Source organism: Lathyrus oleraceus, chromosome 7, assembly GCF_024323335.1.
Source record: "Lathyrus oleraceus cultivar Zhongwan6 chromosome 7, CAAS_Psat_ZW6_1.0, whole genome shotgun sequence".
NCBI lineage: Eukaryota > Viridiplantae > Streptophyta > Magnoliopsida > Fabales > Fabaceae > Lathyrus > Lathyrus oleraceus.
Window position 1 is genome coordinate 223673777 of NC_066585.1, and position 19412 is coordinate 223693188.

Sequence of the window (19412 nt, forward strand, 5' to 3'; positions counted from 1 at the left end):
AGTCGTGGGTCCATAATATTCACTTTCTTTGCTTTGTGGTGCTTTTCACACTTAACATGGTCATAAATCCCAGTAATCATGTTCTAATGTATTTTAATTGTGACAAGAGTATTTGTGACCAAGAAAAACTCTAGTAGATTCTGAAACGTTTCATTTGAGTAATGTTCAGAAAAGTGTATGCTCTCTTGGCTAACTACCGAAGGAGGAACATTTGGCTGAACTTAAACTTGCAAGTTTGTCGACCTTTGCACATATTTTAGTTAGCTTTACCTTTAGTCAATTATTTAATATGATTATGATACTAGTTTTTTATGGTATCACTACACTTTTCTCCCTCTCTTTTGAAAAAAATAACATTTTTTGCATGTCGGATTATGATGATGAATCATTGATGTGAAACATCAGAGTTAAAGATCTTAAAGTGAAACTATGTTTCCTTTGCGAAAACTAAGCTCTCCAAAATCAGTGATCATTAGATCTTTAAGCATTTTCAAAGGAAATATTGAAATAGAAATGTTAAAAGAGTTTATTGTAGTTGAAGTTATTTTACAGTTCTACCATATATTTCTCACATCAATAACGATTATGCCGTATGATAAACAAACACGGGATCTAGAAAAATCTATAAGATTGTAAAATAGGGGAGTCCGAAAACCCCAATTTAATAATACAAAGATTTCAAATTGAGTTTTGTCAAAACAGATGAACAAAATATGTTGTTAATCTCATTTTTGGGTGCCCTTATACGTAAAAATAAATTATTAAGAAAATTCGTGGACGGCAGGATTCAAACCTGCGCGGGCAAAGCCCACATGATTTCTAGTCATGCCCGATAACCACTCCGACACGTCCACCTTGTTATGAATTTATTCTTATTAGTTCTATCACAATATTTATTTTGTAAGAATAATAATTTATTACTCTTTAACCATAATAAGTACTAATAAATTTAAAAACATAGCAGTAAGTGCCACACAATTAATCTTAAACAAATTTTTGGTCGAGCAATCACTAGAGAATGTTATAAAATAAAGAAACATACATATTTTAAAAATAACTGATTTTAGATATAAATGTCAACATGTTATGTAGAGACTTGATACATGATATCATGTATCCATAAGTACTATTGTTCTTTAATGATAGACATAGTCGTTGCCACTAGTTCCCCATGTTAATAAAAACAACGCAACTTTATAATCGAAAGTATGGGAATGATTGTTGGCATTTCTCATTGTTTGCTAAGGCTCATCTGGTTGTTGTTTCCCAAACCTCCTTGTAGATGATGGTGGTGGTTTATCCATGTTGCATAAATATTTTCTTAAAGCAAGTCCGAACGCAATACTTAGTATTCACCTTGTAGTTGGAATTTGTCAGAAGTACATATCACAATGTTCCACTGGGGGTGCAAAATTTGTTACAGAACTACAAAAGTTACATATCATCAAATATTACCTTTCAAAGACCATTATGTATAATTCAAATAAATACATTATGGGGGAATTTATATATCTTAACTATGGGTTTCTTGACCACTCTAAAGATTATTATATATAATGTGTGGGTATTTGAACTACTAGTCAAAGAAATGCATTAAACGTTTCTTCAATAAGATAAAGAGTTAAGTATGGATTTATTTATTTATTCCAAATATGCACTAATTTATGGGATGATGTATTTATAGAGAAAAATATCTTAATAGCAATAGAGTTGGGGCCTGTTGAAATGTTTCCTTATTAAGTACTTTACCGGTATAATTCATGAGGGTACCCTACATTATGACGCACGTGGTTCCCGTAATTGGCTTGGTGTCATTTTTTTCTCAACGTGTTTCATTGATTTTATCCTTTGTATGCATCTTTCCTAAGTCGTGGGTCCATAATATTCACTTTCTTTGCTTTGTGGTGCTTTTCACACTTAACATGGTCATAAATCCCAGTAATCATGTTCTAATGTATTTTAATTGTGACAAGAGTATTTGTGACCAAGAAAAACTCTAGTAGATTCTGAAACGATTCATTTGAGTAATGTTCAGAAAAGTGTATGCTCTCTTGGCTAACTACCGAAGGAGGAACATTTGGCTGAACTTAAACTTGCAAGTTTGTCGATCTTTGCACATATTTTAGTTAGCTTTACCTTTAGTCAATTATTTAATATGATTATGATACTTGTTTTTTATGGTATCACTACACTTTTCTCCCTCTCTTTTGAAAAAAATAACATTTTTTGCATGTCGGATTATGATGATGAATCATTGATGTGAAACATCAGAGTTAAAGATCTTAAAGTGAAACTATGTTTCCTTTGCGAAAACTAAGCTCTCCAAAATCAGTGATCATTAGATCTTTAAGCATTTTCAAAGGAAATATTGAAATAGAAATGTTAAAAGAGTTTATTCTAGTTGAAGTTATTTTACAGTTCTACCATATATTTCTCACATCAATAACGATTATGCCGTATGATAAACAAACACGGGATCTAGAAAAATCTATAAGATTGTAAAATAGGGGAGTCCGAAAACCCCAATTTAATAATACAAAGATTTCAAATTGAGTTTTGTCAAAACAGATGAACAAAATATGTTGTTAATCTCCTTGCTTTTTTTTATTAAAATCATAAACTTCTCGGATTAAATAAGTGATACATTGGATTTCCTAAAAAATGATGTGTTTCTAATAATCCTTATTGTAAAAGAGGTAGGTTGAATTTAATCAATTTACAATTTTTTTAATATGAATAAAATTTGGGTGCCCTTATACGTAAAAAAAATTATTAAGAAAATTCGTGGACGGCAGGATTCAAACCTGCGCGGGCAAAGCCCACATGATTTCTAGTCATGCCCGATAACCACTCCGGCACGTCCACGTTGTTATGAATTTATTCTTATTAGTTCTATCACAATATTTATTTTGTAAGAATAATAATTTATTACTCTTTAACCATAATAAGTACTAATAAATTTAAAAACATAGCAGTAAGTGCCACACAATTAATCTTAAACAAGCCTTTGGTCGAGCAATCACTAGAGAATGTAATAAAATAAAGAAACATACATATTTTAAAAATAACTGATTTTAGATAAAAATGTCAACAAGTTATGTAGAGACTTGATACATGATATCATGTATCCATAAGTACCATTGTTCTTTAATGATAGACATAGTCGTTACCACTAGTTCCCCATGTTAATAAAAACAACGCAACTTTATAATCGAAAGTGTGGGAATGATTGTTGGCATTTCTCATTGTTTGCTAAGGCTCATCTGGTTGTTGTTTCCCAAACCTCCTTGTAGATGATGGTGGTGGTTTATCCATGTTGCATAAATATTTTCTTAAAGCAAGTCCGAACGCAATACTTAGTATTCACCTTGTAGTTGGAATTTGTCAGAAGTATATATCACAATGTTCCACTGGGGGTGCAAAATTTGTTACAGAACTACAAAAGTTACCTATCATCAAATATTACCTTTCAAAGACCATTATGTATGATTCAAATAAATACATTATGGGGGAATTTATATATCTTAACTATGGGTTTCTTGACCACTCTAAAGATTATTATATATAATGTGTGGGTATTTGAACTACTAGTCAAAGAAATGCATTAAACGTTTCTTCAATAAGATAAAGAGTTAAGTATGGATTTATTTATTTATTCCAAATATGCACTAATTTATGGGATGATGTATTCATAGAGAAAAATATCTGTATAGCAATAGAGTTGGGGCCTGTTGAAATGTTTCCTTATTAAGTACTTTACCGGTATAATTCATGAGGGTACCCTACACTATGACGCACGTGGTTCCCATAATTGGCTTGGTGTCATTTTTTTCTCAACGTGTTTCATTGATTTTATCCTTTGTATGCATCTTTCCTAAGTCGTGGGTCCATAATATTCACTTTCTTTGCTTTGTGGTGCTTTTCACACTTAACATGGTCATAAATCCCAGTAATCATGTTCTAATGTATTTTAATTGTGACAAGAGTATTTGTGACCAAGAAAAACTCTAGTAGATTCTGAAACGATTCATTTGAGTAATGTTCAGAAAAGTGTATGCTCTCTTGGCTAACTACCGAAGGAGGAACATTTGGCTGAACTTAAACTTGCAAGTTTGTCGATCTTTGCACATATTTTAGTTAGCTTTACCTTTAGTCAATTATTTAATATGATTATGATACTTGTTTTTTATGGTATCACTACACTTTTCTCCCTCTCTTTTGAAAAAAATAACATTTTTTGCATGTCGGATTATGATGATGAATCATTGATGTGAAACATCAGAGTTAAAGATCTTAAAGTGAAACTATGTTTCCTTTGCGAAAACTAAGCTCTCCAAAATCAGTGATCATTAGATCTTTAAGCATTTTCAAAGGAAATATTGAAATAGAAATGTTAAAAGAGTTTATTGTAGTTGAAGTTATTTTACAGTTCTACCATATATTTCTCACATCAATAACGATTATGCCGTATGATAAACAAACACGGGATCTAGAAAAATCTATAAGATTGTAAAATAGGGGAGTCCGAAAACCCCAATTTAATAATACAAAGATTTCAAATTGAGTTTTGTCAAAACAGATGAACAAAATATGTTGTTAATCTCCTTGCTTTTTTTTATTAAAATCATAAACTTCTCGGATTAAATAAGTGATACATTGGATTTCCTAAAAAATGATGTGTTTCTAATAATCCTTATTGTAAAAGAGGTAGGTTGAATTTAATCAATTTACAATTTTTTTAATATGAATAAAATTTGGGTGCCCTTATACGTAAAAAAAATTATTAAGAAAATTCGTGGACGGCAGGATTCGAACCTGCGCGGGCAAAGCCCACATGATTTCTAGTCATGCCCGATAACCACTCCGGCACGTCCACGTTGTTATGAATTTATTCTTATTAGTTCTATCACAATATTTATTTTGTAAGAATAATAATTTATTACTCTTTAACCATAATAAGTACTAATAAATTTAAAAACATAGCAGTAAGTGCCACACAATTAATCTTAAACAAGCCTTTGGTCGAGCAATCACTAGAGAATGTAATAAAATAAAGAAACATACATATTTTAAAAATAACTGATTTTAGATAAAAATGTCAACAAGTTATGTAGAGACTTGATACATGATATCATGTATCCATAAGTACCATTGTTCTTTAATGATAGACATAGTCGTTACCACTAGTTCCCCATGTTAATAAAAACAACGCAACTTTATAATCGAAAGTGTGGGAATGATTGTTGGCATTTCTCATTGTTTGCTAAGGCTCATCTGGTTGTTGTTTCCCAAACCTCCTTGTAGATGATGGTGGTGGTTTATCCATGTTGCATAAATATTTTCTTAAAGCAAGTCCGAACGCAATACTTAGTATTCACCTTGTAGTTGGAATTTGTCAGAAGTATATATCACAATGTTCCACTGGGGGTGCAAAATTTGTTACAGAACTACAAAAGTTACCTATCATCAAATATTACCTTTCAAAGACCATTATGTATGATTCAAATAAATACATTATGGGGGAATTTATATATCTTAACTATGGGTTTCTTGACCACTCTAAAGATTATTATATATAATGTGTGGGTATTTGAACTACTAGTCAAAGAAATGCATTAAACGTTTCTTCAATAAGATAAAGAGTTAAGTATGGATTTATTTATTTATTCCAAATATGCACTAATTTATGGGATGATGTATTCATAGAGAAAAATATCTGTATAGCAATAGAGTTGGGGCCTGTTGAAATGTTTCCTTATTAAGTACTTTACCGGTATAATTCATGAGGGTACCCTACACTATGACGCACGTGGTTCCCATAATTGGCTTGGTGTCATTTTTTTCTCAACGTGTTTCATTGATTTTATCCTTTGTATGCATCTTTCCTAAGTCGTGGGTCCGTAATATTCACTTTTTTGCTTTGTGGTGCTTTTCACACTTAACATGGTCATAAATCCCAGTAATCATGTTCTAATGTATTTTAATTGTGACAAGAGTATTTGTGACCAAGAAAAACTCTAGTAGATTCTGAAACGATTCATTTGAGTAATGTTCAGAAAAGTGTATGCTCTCTTGGCTAACTACCGAAGGAGGAACATTTGGCTGAACTTAAACTTGCAAGTTTGTCGATCTTTGCACATATTTTAGTTAGCTTTACCTTTAGTCAATTATTTAATATGATTATGATACTTGTTTTTTATGGTATCACTACACTTTTCTCCCTCTCTTTTGAAAAAAATAACATTTTTTGCATGTCGGATTATGATGATGAATCATTGATGTGAAACATCAGAGTTAAAGATCTTAAAGTGAAACTATGTTTCCTTTGCGAAAACTAAGCTCTCCAAAATCAGTGATCATTAGATCTTTAAGCATTTTCAAAGGAAATATTGAAATAGAAATGTTAAAAGAGTTTATTGTAGTTGAAGTTATTTTACAGTTCTACCATATATTTCTCACATCAATAACGATTATGCCGTATGATAAACAAACACGGGATCTAGAAAAATCTATAAGATTGTAAAATAGGGGAGTCCGAAAACCCCAATTTAATAATACAAAGATTTCAAATTGAGTTTTGTCAAAACAGATGAACAAAATATGTTGTTAATCTCCTTGCTTTTTTTTATTAAAATCATAAACTTCTCGGATTAAATAAGTGATACATTGGATTTCCTAAAAAATGATGTGTTTCTAATAATCCTTATTGTAAAAGAGGTAGGTTGAATTTAATCAATTTACAATTTTTTTAATATGAATAAAATTTGGGTGCCCTTATACGTAAAAAAAATTATTAAGAAAATTCGTGGACGGCAGGATTCAAACCTGCGCGGGCAAAGCCCACATGATTTCTAGTCATGCCCGATAACCACTCCGGCACGTCCACGTTGTTATGAATTTATTCTTATTAGTTCTATCACAATATTTATTTTGTAAGAATAATAATTTATTACTCTTTAACCATAATAAGTACTAATAAATTTAAAAACATAGCAGTAAGTGCCACACAATTAATCTTAAACAAGCCTTTGGTCGAGCAATCACTAGAGAATGTAATAAAATAAAGAAACATACATATTTTAAAAATAACTGATTTTAGATAAAAATGTCAACAAGTTATGTAGAGACTTGATACATGATATCATGTATCCATAAGTACCATTGTTCTTTAATGATAGACATAGTCGTTACCACTAGTTCCCCATGTTAATAAAAACAACGCAACTTTATAATCGAAAGTGTGGGAATGATTGTTGGCATTTCTCATTGTTTGCTAAGGCTCATCTGGTTGTTGTTTCCCAAACCTCCTTGTAGATGATGGTGGTGGTTTATCCATGTTGCATAAATATTTTCTTAAAGCAAGTCCGAACGCAATACTTAGTATTCACCTTGTAGTTGGAATTTGTCAGAAGTATATATCACAATGTTCCACTGGGGGTGCAAAATTTGTTACAGAACTACAAAAGTTACCTATCATCAAATATTACCTTTCAAAGACCATTATGTATGATTCAAATAAATACATTATGGGGGAATTTATATATCTTAACTATGGGTTTCTTGACCACTCTAAAGATTATTATATATAATGTGTGGGTATTTGAACTACTAGTCAAAGAAATGCATTAAACGTTTCTTCAATAAGATAAAGAGTTAAGTATGGATTTATTTATTTATTCCAAATATGCACTAATTTATGGGATGATGTATTCATAGAGAAAAATATCTGTATAGCAATAGAGTTGGGGCCTGTTGAAATGTTTCCTTATTAAGTACTTTACCGGTATAATTCATGAGGGTACCCTACACTATGACGCACGTGGTTCCCATAATTGGCTTGGTGTCATTTTTTTCTCAACGTGTTTCATTGATTTTATCCTTTGTATGCATCTTTCCTAAGTCGTGGGTCCATAATATTCACTTTCTTTGCTTTGTGGTGCTTTTCACACTTAACATGGTCATAAATCCCAGTAATCATGTTCTAATGTATTTTAATTGTGACAAGAGTATTTGTGACCAAGAAAAACTCTAGTAGATTCTGAAACGATTCATTTGAGTAATGTTCAGAAAAGTGTATGCTCTCTTGGCTAACTACCGAAGGAGGAACATTTGGCTGAACTTAAACTTGCAAGTTTGTCGATCTTTGCACATATTTTAGTTAGCTTTACCTTTAGTCAATTATTTAATATGATTATGATACTTGTTTTTTATGGTATCACTACACTTTTCTCCCTCTCTTTTGAAAAAAATAACATTTTTTGCATGTCGGATTATGATGATGAATCATTGATGTGAAACATCAGAGTTAAAGATCTTAAAGTGAAACTATGTTTCCTTTGCGAAAACTAAGCTCTCCAAAATCAGTGATCATTAGATCTTTAAGCATTTTCAAAGGAAATATTGAAATAGAAATGTTAAAAGAGTTTATTCTAGTTGAAGTTATTTTACAGTTCTACCATATATTTCTCACATCAATAACGATTATGCCGTATGATAAACAAACACGGGATCTAGAAAAATCTATAAGATTGTAAAATAGGGGAGTCCGAAAACCCCAATTTAATAATACAAAGATTTCAAATTGAGTTTTGTCAAAACAGATGAACAAAATATGTTGTTAATCTCCTTGCTTTTTTTTATTAAAATCATAAACTTCTCGGATTAAATAAGTGATACATTGGATTTCCTAAAAAATGATGTGTTTCTAATAATCCTTATTGTAAAAGAGGTAGGTTGAATTTAATCAATTTACAATTTTTTTAATATGAATAAAATTTGGGTGCCCTTATACGTAAAAAAAATTATTAAGAAAATTCGTGGACGGCAGGATTCGAACCTGCGCGGGCAAAGCCCACATGATTTCTAGTCATGCCCGATAACCACTCCGGCACGTCCACGTTGTTATGAATTTATTCTTATTAGTTCTATCACAATATTTATTTTGTAAGAATAATAATTTATTACTCTTTAACCATAATAAGTACTAATAAATTTAAAAACATAGCAGTAAGTGCCACACAATTAATCTTAAACAAGCCTTTGGTCGAGCAATCACTAGAGAATGTAATAAAATAAAGAAACATACATATTTTAAAAATAACTGATTTTAGATAAAAATGTCAACAAGTTATGTAGAGACTTGATACATGATATCATGTATCCATAAGTACCATTGTTCTTTAATGATAGACATAGTCGTTACCACTAGTTCCCCATGTTAATAAAAACAACGCAACTTTATAATCGAAAGTGTGGGAATGATTGTTGGCATTTCTCATTGTTTGCTAAGGCTCATCTGGTTGTTGTTTCCCAAACCTCCTTGTAGATGATGGTGGTGGTTTATCCATGTTGCATAAATATTTTCTTAAAGCAAGTCCGAACGCAATACTTAGTATTCACCTTGTAGTTGGAATTTGTCAGAAGTATATATCACAATGTTCCACTGGGGGTGCAAAATTTGTTACAGAACTACAAAAGTTACCTATCATCAAATATTACCTTTCAAAGACCATTATGTATGATTCAAATAAATACATTATGGGGGAATTTATATATCTTAACTATGGGTTTCTTGACCACTCTAAAGATTATTATATATAATGTGTGGGTATTTGAACTACTAGTCAAAGAAATGCATTAAACGTTTCTTCAATAAGATAAAGAGTTAAGTATGGATTTATTTATTTATTCCAAATATGCACTAATTTATGGGATGATGTATTCATAGAGAAAAATATCTGTATAGCAATAGAGTTGGGGCCTGTTGAAATGTTTCCTTATTAAGTACTTTACCGGTATAATTCATGAGGGTACCCTACACTATGACGCACGTGGTTCCCATAATTGGCTTGGTGTCATTTTTTTCTCAACGTGTTTCATTGATTTTATCCTTTGTATGCATCTTTCCTAAGTCGTGGGTCCATAATATTCACTTTCTTTGCTTTGTGGTGCTTTTCACACTTAACATGGTCATAAATCCCAGTAATCATGTTCTAATGTATTTTAATTGTGACAAGAGTATTTGTGACCAAGAAAAACTCTAGTAGATTCTGAAACGATTCATTTGAGTAATGTTCAGAAAAGTGTATGCTCTCTTGGCTAACTACCGAAGGAGGAACATTTGGCTGAACTTAAACTTGCAAGTTTGTCGATCTTTGCACATATTTTAGTTAGCTTTACCTTTAGTCAATTATTTAATATGATTATGATACTTGTTTTTTATGGTATCACTACACTTTTCTCCCTCTCTTTTGAAAAAAATAACATTTTTTGCATGTCGGATTATGATGATGAATCATTGATGTGAAACATCAGAGTTAAAGATCTTAAAGTGAAACTATGTTTCCTTTGCGAAAACTAAGCTCTCCAAAATCAGTGATCATTAGATCTTTAAGCATTTTCAAAGGAAATATTGAAATAGAAATGTTAAAAGAGTTTATTCTAGTTGAAGTTATTTTACAGTTCTACCATATATTTCTCACATCAATAACGATTATGCCGTATGATAAACAAACACGGGATCTAGAAAAATCTATAAGATTGTAAAATAGGGGAGTCCGAAAACCCCAATTTAATAATACAAAGATTTCAAATTGAGTTTTGTCAAAACAGATGAACAAAATATGTTGTTAATCTCCTTGCTTTTTTTTATTAAAATCATAAACTTCTCGGATTAAATAAGTGATACATTGGATATATGTAAAAAAAATATTAAGAAAATTCGTGGACGGCAGGATTCGAACCTGCGCGGGCAAAGCCCACATGATTTCTAGTCATGCCCGATAACCACTCCGGCACGTCCACGTTGTTATGAATTTATTCTTATTAGTTCTATCACAATATTTATTTTGTAAGAATAATAATTTATTACTCTTTAACCATAATAAGTACTAATAAATTTAAAAACATAGCAGTAAGTGCCACACAATTAATCTTAAACAAGCCTTTGGTCGAGCAATCACTAGAGAATGTAATAAAATAAAGAAACATACATATTTTAAAAATAACTGATTTTAGATAAAAATGTCAACAAGTTATGTAGAGACTTGATACATGATATCATGTATCCATAAGTACCATTGTTCTTTAATGATAGACATAGTCGTTACCACTAGTTCCCCATGTTAATAAAAACAACGCAACTTTATAATCGAAAGTGTGGGAATGATTGTTGGCATTTCTCATTGTTTGCTAAGGCTCATCTGGTTGTTGTTTCCCAAACCTCCTTGTAGATGATGGTGGTGGTTTATCCATGTTGCATAAATATTTTCTTAAAGCAAGTCCGAACGCAATACTTAGTATTCACCTTGTAGTTGGAATTTGTCAGAAGTATATATCACAATGTTCCACTGGGGGTGCAAAATTTGTTACAGAACTACAAAAGTTACCTATCATCAAATATTACCTTTCAAAGACCATTATGTATGATTCAAATAAATACATTATGGGGGAATTTATATATCTTAACTATGGGTTTCTTGACCACTCTAAAGATTATTATATATAATGTGTGGGTATTTGAACTACTAGTCAAAGAAATGCATTAAACGTTTCTTCAATAAGATAAAGAGTTAAGTATGGATTTATTTATTTATTCCAAATATGCACTAATTTATGGGATGATGTATTCATAGAGAAAAATATCTGTATAGCAATAGAGTTGGGGCCTGTTGAAATGTTTCCTTATTAAGTACTTTACCGGTATAATTCATGAGGGTACCCTACACTATGACGCACGTGGTTCCCATAATTGGCTTGGTGTCATTTTTTTCTCAACGTGTTTCATTGATTTTATCCTTTGTATGCATCTTTCCTAAGTCGTGGGTCCATAATATTCACTTTCTTTGCTTTGTGGTGCTTTTCACACTTAACATGGTCATAAATCCCAGTAATCATGTTCTAATGTATTTTAATTGTGACAAGAGTATTTGTGACCAAGAAAAACTCTAGTAGATTCTGAAACGATTCATTTGAGTAATGTTCAGAAAAGTGTATGCTCTCTTGGCTAACTACCGAAGGAGGAACATTTGGCTGAACTTAAACTTGCAAGTTTGTCGATCTTTGCACATATTTTAGTTAGCTTTACCTTTAGTCAATTATTTAATATGATTATGATACTTGTTTTTTATGGTATCACTACACTTTTCTCCCTCTCTTTTGAAAAAAATAACATTTTTTGCATGTCGGATTATGATGATGAATCATTGATGTGAAACATCAGAGTTAAAGATCTTAAAGTGAAACTATGTTTCCTTTGCGAAAACTAAGCTCTCCAAAATCAGTGATCATTAGATCTTTAAGCATTTTCAAAGGAAATATTGAAATAGAAATGTTAAAAGAGTTTATTCTAGTTGAAGTTATTTTACAGTTCTACCATATATTTCTCACATCAATAACGATTATGCCGTATGATAAACAAACACGGGATCTAGAAAAATCTATAAGATTGTAAAATAGGGGAGTCCGAAAACCCCAATTTAATAATACAAAGATTTCAAATTGAGTTTTGTCAAAACAGATGAACAAAATATGTTGTTAATCTCCTTGCTTTTTTTTATTAAAATCATAAACTTCTCGGATTAAATAAGTGATACATTGGATTTCCTAAAAAATGATGTGTTTCTAATAATCCTTATTGTAAAAGAGGTAGGTTGAATTTAATCAATTTACAATTTTTTTAATATGAATAAAATTTGGGTGCCCTTATACGTAAAAAAAATTATTAAGAAAATTCGTGGACGGCAGGATTCGAACCTGCGCGGGCAAAGCCCACATGATTTCTAGTCATGCCCGATAACCACTCCGGCACGTCCACGTTGTTATGAATTTATTCTTATTAGTTCTATCACAATATTTATTTTGTAAGAATAATAATTTATTACTCTTTAACCATAATAAGTACTAATAAATTTAAAAACATAGCAGTAAGTGCCACACAATTAATCTTAAACAAGCCTTTGGTCGAGCAATCACTAGAGAATGTAATAAAATAAAGAAACATACATATTTTAAAAATAACTGATTTTAGATAAAAATGTCAACAAGTTATGTAGAGACTTGATACATGATATCATGTATCCATAAGTACCATTGTTCTTTAATGATAGACATAGTCGTTACCACTAGTTCCCCATGTTAATAAAAACAACGCAACTTTATAATCGAAAGTGTGGGAATGATTGTTGGCATTTCTCATTGTTTGCTAAGGCTCATCTGGTTGTTGTTTCCCAAACCTCCTTGTAGATGATGGTGGTGGTTTATCCATGTTGCATAAATATTTTCTTAAAGCAAGTCCGAACGCAATACTTAGTATTCACCTTGTAGTTGGAATTTGTCAGAAGTATATATCACAATGTTCCACTGGGGGTGCAAAATTTGTTACAGAACTACAAAAGTTACCTATCATCAAATATTACCTTTCAAAGACCATTATGTATGATTCAAATAAATACATTATGGGGGAATTTATATATCTTAACTATGGGTTTCTTGACCACTCTAAAGATTATTATATATAATGTGTGGGTATTTGAACTACTAGTCAAAGAAATGCATTAAACGTTTCTTCAATAAGATAAAGAGTTAAGTATGGATTTATTTATTTATTCCAAATATGCACTAATTTATGGGATGATGTATTCATAGAGAAAAATATCTGTATAGCAATAGAGTTGGGGCCTGTTGAAATGTTTCCTTATTAAGTACTTTACCGGTATAATTCATGAGGGTACCCTACACTATGACGCACGTGGTTCCCATAATTGGCTTGGTGTCATTTTTTTCTCAACGTGTTTCATTGATTTTATCCTTTGTATGCATCTTTCCTAAGTCGTGGGTCCATAATATTCACTTTCTTTGCTTTGTGGTGCTTTTCACACTTAACATGGTCATAAATCCCAGTAATCATGTTCTAATGTATTTTAATTGTGACAAGAGTATTTGTGACCAAGAAAAACTCTAGTAGATTCTGAAACGATTCATTTGAGTAATGTTCAGAAAAGTGTATGCTCTCTTGGCTAACTACCGAAGGAGGAACATTTGGCTGAACTTAAACTTGCAAGTTTGTCGATCTTTGCACATATTTTAGTTAGCTTTACCTTTAGTCAATTATTTAATATGATTATGATACTTGTTTTTTATGGTATCACTACACTTTTCTCCCTCTCTTTTGAAAAAAATAACATTTTTTGCATGTCGGATTATGATGATGAATCATTGATGTGAAACATCAGAGTTAAAGATCTTAAAGTGAAACTATGTTTCCTTTGCGAAAACTAAGCTCTCCAAAATCAGTGATCATTAGATCTTTAAGCATTTTCAAAGGAAATATTGAAATAGAAATGTTAAAAGAGTTTATTCTAGTTGAAGTTATTTTACAGTTCTACCATATATTTCTCACATCAATAACGATTATGCCGTATGATAAACAAACACGGGATCTAGAAAAATCTATAAGATTGTAAAATAGGGGAGTCCGAAAACCCCAATTTAATAATACAAAGATTTCAAATTGAGTTTTGTCAAAACAGATGAACAAAATATGTTGTTAATCTCCTTGCTTTTTTTTATTAAAATCATAAACTTCTCGGATTAAATAAGTGATACATTGGATTTCCTAAAAAATGATGTGTTTCTAATAATCCTTATTGTAAAAGAGGTAGGTTGAATTTAATCAATTTACAATTTTTTTAATATGAATAAAATTTGGGTGCCCTTATACGTAAAAAAAATTATTAAGAAAATTCGTGGACGGCAGGATTCGAACCTGCGCGGGCAAAGCCCACATGATTTCTAGTCATGCCCGATAACCACTCCGGCACGTCCACGTTGTTATGAATTTATTCTTATTAGTTCTATCACAATATTTATTTTGTAAGAATAATAATTTATTACTCTTTAACCATAATAAGTACTAATAAATTTAAAAACATAGCAGTAAGTGCCACACAATTAATCTTAAACAAGCCTTTGGTCGAGCAATCACTAGAGAATGTAATAAAATAAAGAAACATACATATTTTAAAAATAACTGATTTTAGATAAAAATGTCAACAAGTTATGTAGAGACTTGATACATGATATCATGTATCCATAAGTACCATTGTTCTTTAATGATAGACATAGTCGTTACCACTAGTTCCCCATGTTAATAAAAACAACGCAACTTTATAATCGAAAGTGTGGGAATGATTGTTGGCATTTCTCATTGTTTGCTAAGGCTCATCTGGTTGTTGTTTCCCAAACCTCCTTGTAGATGATGGTGGTGGTTTATCCATGTTGCATAAATATTTTCTTAAAGCAAGTCCGAACGCAATACTTAGTATTCACCTTGTAGTTGGAATTTGTCAGAAGTATATATCACAATGTTCCACTGGGGGTGCAAAATTTGTTACAGAACTACAAAAGTTACCTATCATCAAATATTACCTTTCAAAGACCATTATGTATGATTCAAATAAATACATTATGGGGGAATTTATATATCTTAACTATGGGTTTCTTGACCACTCTAAAGATTATTATATATAATGTGTGGGTATTTGAACTACTAGTCAAAGAAATGCATTAAACGTTTCTTCAATAAGATAAAGAGTTAAGTATGGATTTATTTATTTATTCCAAATATGCACTAATTTATGGGATGATGTATTCATAGAGAAAAATATCTGTATAGCAATAGAGTTGGGGCCTGTTGAAATGTTTCCTTATTAAGTACTTTACCGGTATAATTCATGAGGGTACCCTACACTATGACGCACGTGGTTCCCATAATTGGCTTGGTGTCATTTTTTTCTCAACGTGTTTCATTGATTTTATCCTTTGTATGCATCTTTCCTAAGTCGTGGGTCCATAATATTCACTTTCTTTGCTTTGTGGTGCTTTTCACACTTAACATGGTCATAAATCCCAGTAATCATGTTCTAATGTATTTTAATTGTGACAAGAGTATTTGTGACCAAGAAAAACTCTAGTAGATTCTGAAACGATTCATTTGAGTAATGTTCAGAAAAGTGTATGCTCTCTTGGCTAACTACCGAAGGAGGAACATTTGGCTGAACTTAAACTTGCAAGTTTGTCGATCTTTGCACATATTTTAGTTAGCTTTACCTTTAGTCAATTATTTAATATGATTATGATACTTGTTTTTTATGGTATCACTACACTTTTCTCCCTCTCTTTTGAAAAAAATAACATTTTTTGCATGTCGGATTATGATGATGAATCATTGATGTGAAACATCAGAGTTAAAGATCTTAAAGTGAAACTATGTTTCCTTTGCGAAAACTAAGCTCTCCAAAATCAGTGATCATTAGATCTTTAAGCATTTTCAAAGGAAATATTGAAATAGAAATGTTAAAAGAGTTTATTCTAGTTGAAGTTATTTTACAGTTCTACCATATATTTCTCACATCAATAACGATTATGCCGTATGATAAACAAACACGGGATCTAGAAAAATCTATAAGATTGTAAAATAGGGGAGTCCGAAAACCCCAATTTAATAATACAAAGATTTCAAATTGAGTTTTGTCAAAACAGATGAACAAAATATGTTGTTAATCTCCTTGCTTTTTTTTATTAAAATCATAAACTTCTCGGATTAAATAAGTGATACATTGGATTTCCTAAAAAATGATGTGTTTCTAATAATCCTTATTGTAAAAGAGGTAGGTTGAATTTAATCAATTTACAATTTTTTAATATGAATAAAATTTGGGTGCCCTTATACGTAAAAAAAATTATTAAGAAAATTCGTGGACGGCAGGATTCGAACCTGCGCGGGCAAAGCCCACATGATTTCTAGTCATGCCCGATAACCACTCCGGCACGTCCACGTTGTTATGAATTTATTCTTATTAGTTCTATCACAATATTTATTTTGTAAGAATAATAATTTATTACTCTTTAACCATAATAAGTACTAATAAATTTAAAAACATAGCAGTAAGTGCCACACAATTAATCTTAAACAAGCCTTTGGTCGAGCAATCACTAGAGAATGTAATAAAATAAAGAAACATACATATTTTAAAAATAACTGATTTTAGATAAAAATGTCAACAAGTTATGTAGAGACTTGATACATGATATCATGTATCCATAAGTACCATTGTTCTTTAATGATAGACATAGTCGTTACCACTAGTTCCCCATGTTAATAAAAACAACGCAACTTTATAATCGAAAGTGTGGGAATGATTGTTGGCATTTCTCATTGTTTGCTAAGGCTCATCTGGTTGTTGTTTCCCAAACCTCCTTGTAGATGATGGTGGTGGTTTATCCATGTTGCATAAATATTTTCTTAAAGCAAGTCCGAACGCAATACTTAGTATTCACCTTGTAGTTGGAATTTGTCAGAAGTATATATCACAATGTTCCACTGGGGGTGCAAAATTTGTTACAGAACTACAAAAGTTACCTATCATCAAATATTACCTTTCAAAGACCATTATGTATGATTCAAATAAATACATTATGGGGGAATTTATATATCTTAACTATGGGTTTCTTGACCACTCTAAAGATTATTATATATAATGTGTGGGTATTTGAACTACTAGTCAAAGAAATGCATTAAACGTTTCTTCAATAAGATAAAGAGTTAAGTATGGATTTATTTATTTATTCCAAATATGCACTAATTTATGGGATGATGTATTCATAGAGAAAAATATCTGTATAGCAATAGAGTTGGGGCCTGTTGAAATGTTTCCTTATTAAGTACTTTACCGGTATAATTCATGAGGGTACCCTACACTATGACGCACGTGGTTCCCATAATTGGCTTGGTGTCATTTTTTTCTCAACGTGTTTCATTGATTTTATCCTTTGTATGCATCTTTCCTAAGTCGTGGGTCCATAATATTCACTTTCTTTGCTTTGTGGTGCTTTTCACACTTAACATGGTCATAAATCCCAGTAATCATGTTCTAATGTATTTTAATTGTGACAAGAGTATTTGTGACCAAGAAAAACTCTAGTAGATTCTGAAACGATTCATTTGAGTAATGTTCAGAAAAGTGTATGCTCTCTTGGCTAACTACCGAAGGAGGAACATTTGGCTGAACTTAAACTTGCAAGTTTGTCGATCTTTGCACATATTTTAGTTAGCTTTACCTTTAGTCAATTATTTAATATGATTATGATACTTGTTTTTTATGGTATCACTACACTTTTCTCCCTCTCTTTTGAAAAAAATAACATTTTTTGCATGTCGGATTATGATGATGAATCATTGATGTGAAACATCAGAGTTAAAGATCTTAAAGTGAAACTATGTTTCCTTTGCGAAAACTAAGCTCTCCAAAATCAGTGATCATTAGATCTTTAAGCATTTTCAAAGGAAATATTGAAATAGAAATGTTAAAAGAGTTTATTCTAGTTGAAGTTATTTTACAGTTCTACCATATATTTCTCACATCAATAACGATTATGCCGTATGATAAACAAACACGGGATCTAGAAAAATCTATAAGATTGTAAAATAGGGGAGTCCGAAAACCCCAATTTAATAATACAAAGATTTCAAATTGAGTTTTGTCAAAACAGATGAACAAAATATGTTGTTAATCTCCTTGCTTTTTTTTATTAAAATCATAAACTTCTCGGATTAAATAAGTGATACATTGGATTTCCTAAAAAATGATGTGTTTCTAATAATCCTTATTGTAAAAGAGGTAGGTTGAATTTAATCAATTTACAATTTTTTTAATATGAATAAAATTTGGGTGCCCTTATACGTAAAAAAAATTATTAAGAAAATTCGTGGACGGCAGGATTCGAACCTGCGCGGGCAAAGCCCACATGATTTCTAGTCATGCCCGATAACCACTCCGGCACGTCCACGTTGTTATGAATTTATTCTTATTAGTTCTATCACAATATTTATTTTGTAAGAATAATAATTTATTACTCTTTAACCATAATAAGTACTAATAAATTTAAAAACATAGCAGTAAGTGCCACACAATTAATCTTAAACAAGCCTTTGGTCGAGCAATCACTAGAGAATGTAATAAAATAAAGAAACATACATATTTTAAAAATAACTGATTTTAGATAAAAATGTCAACAAGTTATGTAGAGACTTGATACATGATATCATGTATCCATAAGTACCATTGTTCTTTAATGATAGACATAGTCGTTACCACTAGTTCCCCATGTTAATAAAAACAACGCAACTTTATAATCGAAAGTGTGGGAATGATTGTTGGCATTTCTCATTGTTTGCTAAGGCTCATCTGGTTGTTGTTTCCCAAACCTCCTTGTAGATGATGGTGGTGGTTTATCCATGTTGCATAAATATTTTCTTAAAGCAAGTCCGAACGCAATACTTAGTATTCACCTTGTAGTTGGAATTTGTCAGAAGTATATATCACAATGTTCCACTGGGGGTGCAAAATTTGTTA

At 31.1% G+C, this 19412-nt stretch overlaps 10 non-coding genes across 10 annotated transcripts; all 10 read right to left on the reverse strand.

Annotated features, from left to right (window-relative positions):
* Positions 1-772: 772 nt before the first annotated feature.
* Positions 773-854, reverse strand: TRNAS-AGA (transfer RNA serine (anticodon AGA)). The gene has a single exon. It is a non-coding gene; the product is annotated as a tRNA-Ser (tRNA).
* A 1929-nt stretch (positions 855-2783) lies between these two features.
* On the reverse strand, positions 2784-2865 carry TRNAS-AGA (transfer RNA serine (anticodon AGA)). The gene has a single exon. It is a non-coding gene; the product is annotated as a tRNA-Ser (tRNA).
* Positions 2866-4794: 1929 nt separating this feature from the next.
* Positions 4795-4876, reverse strand: TRNAS-AGA (transfer RNA serine (anticodon AGA)). Its single transcript has one exon. It is a non-coding gene; the product is annotated as a tRNA-Ser (tRNA).
* Positions 4877-6804: 1928 nt separating this feature from the next.
* Positions 6805-6886, reverse strand: TRNAS-AGA (transfer RNA serine (anticodon AGA)). The gene has a single exon. It is a non-coding gene; the product is annotated as a tRNA-Ser (tRNA).
* Positions 6887-8815: 1929 nt separating this feature from the next.
* Positions 8816-8897, reverse strand: TRNAS-AGA (transfer RNA serine (anticodon AGA)). Its single transcript has one exon. It is a non-coding gene; the product is annotated as a tRNA-Ser (tRNA).
* Positions 8898-10721: 1824 nt separating this feature from the next.
* TRNAS-AGA (transfer RNA serine (anticodon AGA)) lies at positions 10722-10803 on the reverse strand. Its single transcript has one exon. It is a non-coding gene; the product is annotated as a tRNA-Ser (tRNA).
* A 1929-nt stretch (positions 10804-12732) lies between these two features.
* Positions 12733-12814, reverse strand: TRNAS-AGA (transfer RNA serine (anticodon AGA)). Its single transcript has one exon. It is a non-coding gene; the product is annotated as a tRNA-Ser (tRNA).
* A 1929-nt stretch (positions 12815-14743) lies between these two features.
* TRNAS-AGA (transfer RNA serine (anticodon AGA)) lies at positions 14744-14825 on the reverse strand. Its single transcript has one exon. It is a non-coding gene; the product is annotated as a tRNA-Ser (tRNA).
* Positions 14826-16753: 1928 nt separating this feature from the next.
* On the reverse strand, positions 16754-16835 carry TRNAS-AGA (transfer RNA serine (anticodon AGA)). The gene has a single exon. It is a non-coding gene; the product is annotated as a tRNA-Ser (tRNA).
* Positions 16836-18764: 1929 nt separating this feature from the next.
* TRNAS-AGA (transfer RNA serine (anticodon AGA)) lies at positions 18765-18846 on the reverse strand. The gene has a single exon. It is a non-coding gene; the product is annotated as a tRNA-Ser (tRNA).
* Between the last annotated feature and the right edge of the window lie 566 nt (positions 18847-19412).